This window comes from Macrotis lagotis, chromosome 4 (genome assembly GCF_037893015.1).
Source record: "Macrotis lagotis isolate mMagLag1 chromosome 4, bilby.v1.9.chrom.fasta, whole genome shotgun sequence".
NCBI lineage: Eukaryota > Metazoa > Chordata > Mammalia > Peramelemorphia > Peramelidae > Macrotis > Macrotis lagotis.
Genome location: NC_133661.1, coordinates 214,701,538 through 214,711,628, shown reverse-complemented (window position 1 = coordinate 214,711,628; position 10,091 = coordinate 214,701,538). Strand labels below are relative to the sequence as shown.

At 34.0% G+C, this 10,091-nt stretch overlaps 1 non-coding gene across 1 annotated transcript; it reads left to right on the top strand.

Moving 5' to 3' along the window:
- Positions 1 to 9,611: 9,611 nt before the first annotated feature.
- Positions 9,612 to 9,713, top strand: LOC141523165 (U6 spliceosomal RNA). Its single transcript, XR_012478365.1, has one exon. It is a non-coding gene; the product is annotated as a U6 spliceosomal RNA (small nuclear RNA).
- Positions 9,714 to 10,091: the final 378 nt, after the last annotated feature.

The window sequence follows — 10,091 nt, the reverse complement described above, 5'->3', positions numbered from 1 at the left end:
TTCATCCAAGTACATACATAAAATACCTGGTCATTAAAAGGATCAGTGAGGTAATTTCATGTATAAAAATACAGCTCAAAATGGAAAGGATACTAAGAATTCTCAATTTGTTCTCTTACAAATGATTAATGACTTGCCCAAGGGAAAATTTTCTTAAAAATTGGAGATTTCTAAAAGTAGAAAAGGCTTCTTTAGGATGTTAGTAAGCTGTCCTTCATTGGAAGGATTTCATCAAAGGCTGGATGCCATTTGTCAAGTATTTTAGAGTGATAGCTAGCTGATGCAGTGGTTAGAATACTAATCCTAGAATCAAGATGACCTACATTCAAATGTGACCTTGGGAAAATCATTTAAACCTGTTTGCCTCAGCTTCCTCATCGATAAAATGAATGGGAAACGTAGATTGCAAACCACTCCAGTATCTTTATCAAGTGTAGTGGATAAGAGCACTGGCCCTGGAGTCAGGAGTACCTGAGTTCAAATCTGCACTCAGATACTTAATAATTACCTAGCCTTGAATTGGGAACAACTGAAAAACAACAATACGTGTTTTAGTGGGGATTTTTTGGTGTCTTATCAATTATGTAGATTGCCTCAAAGATCCCTTCCAGTTTTAAGATTCTGTGATTACTTGAAATAGTAAGAGGTAGAATTGAAACTTTAAAAACACCCTAAAACTCCCTTCCACCTCTGCCCTGACTGAATCTTGTTTTCATTTTCCATTTATTCAAACTCTGTCACAATATGAAACATATAAGGCAGTTCACAAATGAAAAAAAAAGATGTCAGTATCAAATAAATAGTAACTATTACTAAAAACTTGATGATAATTTTGAATAAAGAAAAAACTGAGATGCTGTTCAAGAGTATAAAGGAAAAGCTTTCCCCACTCCATCATTTCAATATTCCTAGGCTTTTCATTTATTTTTGCAAGCATCTAGCACAGAAATTACTTTACAAATCTCTATTGAATGAATGAATCATGAATAAAAATGAAACTCCTTATATCACAGGAACAGATCCTAAACAATAGAGTGAGCATAAGGGTTTTACTTTAGCTTAGGCTTAATTTTAGCTGGAACTCACTTATTGATTCCAAGGAGGTTCCTGTTTTTGATAGTTCTATTTTTTGAGAAACACCAGTAGCTTTGCACTTAATCAAATGAATCACCTCCAATTTAGGATCAAAGGCATGTTTAATAATAACTGCAGGCTTTATGCATCCACACAGAAACTTTTTGGCAGTGCTCTCTATCAGTCATACATCTGATGATTCATTTCAGTCATGATGAGTAATGCCTATCATTTTGTCAAAGCCGTCACTGGATGAATAATCAATGCACCCCAGTAAGGTAAGTCACTTGTGGTTAATGAGATTGGTGTTGTCAAATTTGCATAAACAGTGAAATTGCTATTATTTTTAGAACAAGGTAGGGAGAGTACTGACTGTACTCCCAGAAGTTACTCCCTCTCCTATTAAATTGGAACCTAGACTTTTGAGTACCTTACGTATACACACACACACACACACACACACACACACACACACACACACACACACAAACACATTAAAAAAAAGTGATTTCTCATAGAGTGCCCCTTTTACAGAACAAATTAAGGCCAAGGTCATGCCATAAAAATGGATTTTCAAGAAAAAAAGAAAATTAGAAATTTGTCCTAAGAAATTTATTCAAAAAGATCTCTTTGAATAATAATGGGAGATTAACTATGACAATAATTCCTTTTCCCACTAATGAATTAGTAGCTAATAAAACTCAATTAAAATGGTATGAGGCTCATAAGTATCATTCAACTCCTCAGTCATGAATAAAAGTGGTATTTAATCAAACCAGCATTGCCATTTAATAAGTTATGAAGTAAGAATAAAGAGACAGAATGGTAGAGTAGATGATAAGCTTGCTGCCCAGCCATGAAGACCTTGATTCAAGCACCACCTCTGAACCTCCTAGCCATGTGACTATGGGTAAGATACCTAATTTATCAAGCTGTAGGCAATTCATTCAGTCTGTTAGGGTGTTTCCTGAGTCAGGAGGTCCTCATCCCAGTGAAATCACATATATTGTACCTACCCTGTTTGAGGTTGGAATCATGCTACATGTTTTACACCTTACATTATTTTCTTTTTTGTCTTACCATATAATCGGGAGGAATTAATGACTAGGTCTAAGAACTGTCTTTCCTTCTAGACATGCTCCATTCTTACACCTCTTACTACATTACTTTTCTGAAGTATTCCAATACACTTCCCCACAAGAAATATCAAAATTCCTCAAAACTCTCTGCAGTATCTTGTAACATCAGAGGCAGGAAATAAATCATACATGCTTGAGACCCTGACCTTCTGCACAATGTCTGGTTCTCTTCAGTATCTCTGAGAGACCCTGATAGATGAGAGGGATGATGGACATCTTGGGCATCATTTGTTATACAAACTTACTGAACCCTGGGTGGCTAGGTGGTGCAGTGGATAAAGCACCGGCCTTGGAGTCAGGAGTACCTGGGTTCAAATCTGGTCTCAGACACTTAATAATTACCTAGCTGTGTAGCCTTGGGCAAGCCACTTAACCCCATTTGCCTTGCAAAAAAACCCCTAAAAATAAAAAAAACTTACTGAACCCTAAGGGTAGTCTCTCAAAGGACCACCCTGTGTTATCTCTTCCTATCCTGGCATCCTAAGTCCCTTTTATTTTGCATTTGGATCCTTACTCTGCCTCTGACTGAGACTATCCTATAAATCATGCCTCCTATGAATGCTGCTTGTCCTTTATCTCTGCTTCCTCAAGTCCTTTGATATATGTTAATTCATATACCCCAGTCTTAGCAATGAAAAAAAAGATAACTTTTTGCTTTGCCTGATGGGACTGGAGAAGCCCTCAGGAAAGCTCCCTTCAAAATGTGTAGAATGTAAAATGCTAGAATTGTACCTCTTTAATGTATATGTTTTGTCTTTATATGAATTCACTTTCAAGCAAAAAAAGTTTTGAATTCTCCCCTTTAAGTACTTAAAATACTATTGTTATACATACCATTGTCATTTGGTTGATGGGGTTTTTTAAAGCATTATGCTATACATATTTATGTTGATGGCAACACAGAGCAAATCTACTTTTGAAAATATGGTCATTAACTTCCCCTTTCTATATATAAATTGATGAATTGGATTTTTCTTCTACTTACCATCATCTCCCATGATAAAATGAATGCTCATTGAGGCCAAGAATTTTTTTCATTTTATTCTTTGTCTCTTCAGAGCCTAGTACTATATCAAGCACAGAGAAGACTATTAAAGGCTTGCTGATTGAAGATTCCCTACACACAGTTGAAGGATTCTTCCTTTGTTTTGCCTGGTAGCTGGTAGTCATGGTTGCTGCAGGAAACTTCTGGATATCTAAGAATTCACCAGAATAGAATCCCCTCTAGAGCTATAGTGAACAAAATCTCCTTCACCTATGCAATTTCTGTTATTTGGTTCCACACAGATCCATCTTGAATGATACAAGTATAGAAAAATCTTTGGGGAGGGGAATGTTTTCTTTTGTTTTGCTGACTCTATCTAGCAATCAAAAAGCATTTGAGTACCTATTATGTTCCAGGCAATGGGAATACAAATACACTAAATGAAATATTCCCTACTTTAGAGTTTGCATTCTGCTGGAAGAATGAGTAGGGAAGAACATAAAATTCTTGTTGGTATTAACTAAATTAATCTTTGCATATTTAGAATTATATACAGAATAATTCTATATAGTAGGCATTAAATAATGCTTATTAGATTAAATTATAAGGCAACTATACTCCCTCCAATATCATAATGATCTCTTGTTTCTGTGCATTCACTCAAGTCATCACCTGTACTAGGAGCATACTCCTGCATCACTTCTGATGGTTTTAATTTGTGTTCTTTAATTTTAGAATATTTATTTAGAATATTTTTTTCATGTGTCTATAGCTTTAATTTCTTCCTCCAAAAACTACATTGTTCATATCCTTCGACCATTTGTCAATTGGGGAATGACTTGTATTCTTATAAATTAGAGTAAGTTTAAATAGTGAGTTCTTATCCCAGAAGCTGGAGTCTTTAGATTTATCAAACAGGAGATTACTATAGACATTTACTACTGTGTCTTGTGTAGCTAAACTATGCCACTGATCCACCACTCTATTTCTCAACTAGTACCAAATAGCTTTGATGATTGTTGCTTTATAATATAGTTTTAGATTGACCTTTTGTTCTTCCAGATGAGTTATGTTATTATTTTTTCAGTTCTGTATAATAATTTTGGAAGTTTGAAGAGTATATCACTGAATAAGTAGATCAATTCAGTTGGATTGGCATTTTTATCAGATTAGTTTGATCTATCCATGAGGAACTGATATTTTTTCCAGTTGTTTAGATCTGTCTTTATTTCTGTGAAAAGTATTTGATAATTGTGTTCATAGAGTCCCTGAGTTTGTCTTGGAAGGTAGATTCCCAAACATTTTATGTCTTTAATTATTTTAAATGAAATTTCTCTTACTATTCTCTTGCTTCTAGGGTAATATATATAGAAATACTGACATTTATGTTCATTTATTTTATATTCTGGAACTTTGCTAAGTAAATTGTTTCCAGTAGTTTTTTAGTTGATTCTCTAGGATTCTCTTCAGTACTGCATCATATCTTTTGCAAAGAATGATAGTTTTTATTTCCTTATTGCCTAGTCTAATTCCTTCAATTTCTTTTCCCTCCTTTTATTGTTAACATTTCTAGTACAATATTTAAAAATAGTGATGCTAATGGACATTCTTGTTCACCCCTAATCATAATCCTATTGCATATGATGCATTCTGATGGGTTTGTTTGTTTTTTAGATACTATGTTGATACTATAAATATTATTTATTATTTTAATAAAAACAATTTATTCTATGTTTTCTAGTGTTTTTAATAGGAATGGGTACTGTCAAAAAAACTTTTTTGACATCTATTGAAATAATCATATGATTTCTGTTAGCTAGTTAGTTTTATATATGTTAGTTATGCTGATAGTTTTCCTAATGTTGAACTTGCCCTGCAGTCCTGTTATGGATCTAAACTGGTCATAGTCTATGGTCCTTATAATATAAATGCTAATATTTTATTTAAAATTTTTGAATCAATATTCATTAGGGAAGTTGGTCTATAATTTTTTCACTATTTGGGCTCTTCCTGGTTTAGTACCAGCACCATGTTTGTATCAAAAAAGAAATCTGGCAGGACTCAGACTATTTTTCCCATATAGTATTATATATTATATAGTATTGGAATTTAATTTCTTTTAAATATTTAGTTGAATTCACTTGCAAACCATCTTTTTTTGGGGGGGGGGGTTGGGGGGTATTTGCTGTGCCCAATTTCTTGTTTTTCCAGAATGGGGTTAAGTATTTTACTTTCTTTCCTATTAATCCAGACAATTTATACTTTTGGAAATGTTCATTCATTTCACTTTGATTGTCAGATTGATAGGTATGCAATTGGGGAAAATAACTCTGAAATATTGCTTTAATTTCTTTTTCATTGGTGGTGAATTCATCCTTTTCTTATTTGATAATGGTAATAGTTTTTTTTTTCTCTTTCTTTTATATCAAATTAAACATGAATTTATTTTATTGTTGTTTTTCAAAAAAAACAGCTCACTCTTATTTATTAGTGCCATAGGTTTCTTATTTTTAATTTTATTAATATTACCTTTGCTTTTCAAAATTTCCAATTTAGCATTTTGTCATTGCTGTCCTTTTCTGAATTTGTGTTTTAATCTTTCTTGCCACCATGGTAGATTTCTATTGGTAGGGTTCTTTTAGGGTTTTTTTTTTAATTTCATCTTTCCAGTTTGAACTCTGGGGCAGCTAGGTATCACAGTGGATAGAGCACCTGGAGTCAGGAATGCCTGAGTTCAAATCCGGCCTCAGACACTTCATAATTACCTAGCTGTGTGGCCTTTGGCAAGCCACTTAACCCCATTTGCCCTGCAAAAACCTAAAAAAAAAAAGTTGAACTCTGCTCCTAGGACACAGGCGGCACAGTTCCAAGCTACTATGCTGTGGACCAGGGCCCTGGTCCCTGATTTTTCTTACTGGGACCTCAGGTATGCTAGGCTAGCCTGACCTAATCATGCTGCTGGGCCCTGGGTTCCAAAACTGGCAATTTGTTTTGTTCTGGGACTGGAGTCCTCACAACTGGCCTGCTGCACCAGAGCTGTGTGGCCTCTGTACTGATCTGTGATGGGATCAAAGGCCTCCCACTGACTTGCCCACACCCTGCTTGTGTATAGGTGGGCAATTTTCCAGCTCTGGAATCAAATTGCTTTATTTTTGTGTTTATATTTCCTGCTTGACATAGTGCCTTGGGCTTAGTACATGTTACTAAATGTTTGTTGTCTTAAATTGAGGAGGATACCCCAGTGATATTGCATCAGGTCTATAGCATAAATGCATATCTGACCTTTTTCACATTGACTAGGTCCAGTGCATATTTTCATTTTACTTTGTTTTAATGTACAGGTTCTTCAGTTAACAAAAGTAACTCAAAAAATTCCTATTTAAAGCATTGATTTGCCAATACAGTAATGGAGAAACCAGAAAAGTCTCAAAGTAGTGAAGCCAAGTGTGAAAGGAAATAGTGCTGGTGATGGAGGATCATGTTCTTCATCATAAGTATTCTGGAATCACCATTGATCATTTTGTTGTTCAGAGTAGTTCTTCTTTACAACATTGTTATTGTATAAGTTGTTTTACTGGTTATACTCACTTCAATCCCCTTCACTACATACAAATCTCAGTTTTCCCTCAAACCATTCCTTTCATCATTTTTATGACATGATATGATAGTATTCTATTACATTCATTTTTATGACATGATAGTATCTATTGCAATCATATAATAATTTGTTTACTTATTTTCCAATTGATGAGAACCTGTTGAGTTGCAAGTTCTTTGTCATCACAAAAATGCTTCTAAATTTTTTTTGCAAGGCAATGGGGTTATGTGTCTTGCTCAAGGCAACACAGCTAGGTAATTATTAAGTGTCTGAGGCCACATTTGAACTCAGGTACTCCTGACTCCGGAGTCAGTGCTCTATTCATTGAGCCATCCAGCTGCTCCCTATTTTTTTTATCATACAACTCTTTTTCCTCTTTCCTTGATTTCCTTAATGTATGGACCTAGAAGAATAATTTAAGGGTTAATGTGTAGCAACTTCTGTAGTTTACAAATAAGGAAATCCAGAAAGATTATGACTTAACCAAGGTCACACATGTAATAAACATAAAAGTAAGAATTTAAACCAATATTTTTTATTTTCTCTTTAAAAATGTTTCTAGGAATTTATTTTTCCCCTAGTTACATATGAAAACAATTTTTAACTTTCATTTTTTTGAATTTTGAACTCCAGATTATATCTTCCTCCCTTCCCACATTTCTTGTTGAGAAGGCAAGCAAATTGATATAGGTTGCACATATGTAGACATGAAAAACATCTATCTGCTTTAGCCATGCTGTGGAAAAAAAAACAAAAAAATTCAAGAAAAGAGCTATTTAAAAAAGTATGCTTCAAATGGTATGCAGGCACCATCAGTTCTTTCTCTGGGGATAAATAGCATTTTTTCTCCATTTTTCAGAGTTGCCTTTGATCATTGTATTGATGAGAAAAATGAAATCATCCAGAGTTGATCATCTTACACTATTGCTGTTACTTTGTGAACAATATATTCTCTTTGCATGAACTCATGGAAGTCCAGGCTTTTTTCCGAGAGCATCCTGATCATCATTTCTTATTGCATAATAGTATCTCATCACAATCACATAGCACGATTTGTTCAGCCATTCTCCAAATAATCTCTGCCCCCCACAGAAAAGCTCTTCTATAAATATTTTTTTACATAGAGGTCCCTTTTCCTTTTGTTTTTTACCTCCTTTTGAATTCAGACCAAGGTCAAAGGATCTGCATGTAAACGATTAAAAAAAAAACTGTCTAGCTTCCCTTACAAACCCGATAATTCTCCAAAATGTCCAAAAGTGAAATGGAAAATAAAAGTCTTTAGTCTATTTTACTTACAAATTTCACTTGGGCATAAAAGAAACATGAAAAAGAAAAATTCAAGTATGCAGACTGGATTTGGTATCCAGGTTTCAAACTAGGAAGGAATAGGTATAGAGAAGAGAAAAGAATGCAATGAATTATAGTGTCTTGGAGTCTGGTATAGGTTACTTTAAATGAGTATACCACTTAGGTCAAAGGCTTCCTTCTCTGTTGGTTTTAAACAACCTTCTTAAGAATAATTAAGTGTTCACAGATGCCTACTGCTCCTTAGAATGAGGTAGAAGGTTGATTTCATAGGTACAAGTGACTATTGAGGTTAGTTGTGAAAGTACTAAGTCCCCTGAGGTTCCTCACAGACTCCTTAAGAAAGTCATAGAAACCAATTTCCCTTGGCATTTGGGATTAGGCATTTCTTGGCCCAAATTACTACCAAGAAAAAAGCTACTTGATCAAGGAGAAAGCAAGGAAAGACTAGTATTGCAACCAATTTTAATTTAGATAATCAACTGAGAAGACATAATCTTTTGCTTCATTATGCAATTGAGTGAAAACAACTCTTTAGGGGAAAAAAGAAGTACTAGTTGCCATGAAAAAAAAAAAAGTAAAATTGTGATTCCTGAAAAGATTAAACTTCAGGAAAAGGGTAGAATCAGACATGAGAAAAAAATAATCAAGTCAAAGTTACACATACACACAAACACAACACAAAACACACATGCACACATATTCCCTATTCTGGAAACTTGCAAAATAGATACTTATCAGAATCTGGTGATTTATAAACTTAAAAGGTTGAATGGGGCACTGAGAAATTTGCCTTGCCTATATCCACATAGGCAGCATGGGTCAGAGGCAAGATTGGATCCCATTTCCTCTGTACTGTAAGAACAGCCCTCTAACATGATGTCCATCAAATATTTGGTAGGATTTGGTGAACAAATATAGTAAGAGGATTTGCTTCTCCTTTTTAAGATAACTTTAGTTTTGAATTAAGACCATTTAAACCTGTTAGTCACAAAAAGCTCCTCCTTCTTCTGTCTAGTCATATTACTCATTGATGTTCTTTTTCTCACGATCTATGCTTCAATTAGGAACCAAGTGAGGATGGGATGTCTTTTTATGTCCTCTATTCCAAATAACCAGAGAGCAACAAAGTGCTTCTCATAGTTATTATATTGCTAAGTATAGCTAAGCAAACCTCCTCATAATGTCGAAGTAGAAGGAAATGGCTAAATCTTTCTCCTCTTACACTGAATCAGGAAGAGGAATAAAGGGTAAGATTTTCCTGGAGAAGAATCTTTTCTCCTCTTGAGGAGTACCAGATTTCTCTTATGCTAAATAGATGGATCATGATGGAACCAGTTTTGTCTTTACTAGGAATGCTATGGGATGAGATGCATTTTGGTAAGAATGAATGTTCAGATAGAGGAAGCAAGAGAGTCTATACTAAGAGTATATTTTTGGTCTCATAAAAATATCCCACTCTAGTTTATAAACTCAAAACAATCATAAAGGCTTAAAAATCATATAAATTGTGCTTGTTTAGATAGTACATGTACTAAATTGGAATTAACAGAGATTAACATAGCCTCTGAACAAGGATTAAATATGAATATGAAAGGTATTCCATATTTTTAAAATTCATATAAATTCTTGTTACATAGTCACAAATTTCCACATTCTCACAAAATTGTTATAGAATTAATTTAAATTCTTAATATAGTGTAATATAAAATATGTCATCTATTCTAAGATAAGATTTTACTCTTTTTATCAAGCCTCAGAGTACCATTGTACTTTTTTCAATTAAATACATAGCTGTTCAAAAAATAATACCTTGATAATCTACAACAAAAATTAAAGTGGATAAAAACCCATATTGGTCAAATTGCTACATGCAAATGGACAACTCTGATTTTTTGAGTCTAAGTGAATTATTTACAAATAACCCTAAGCTCTTACCTAACATCCTGAAGAGCACATTAAAATTTGGGGAAATATATTGACCAACTAA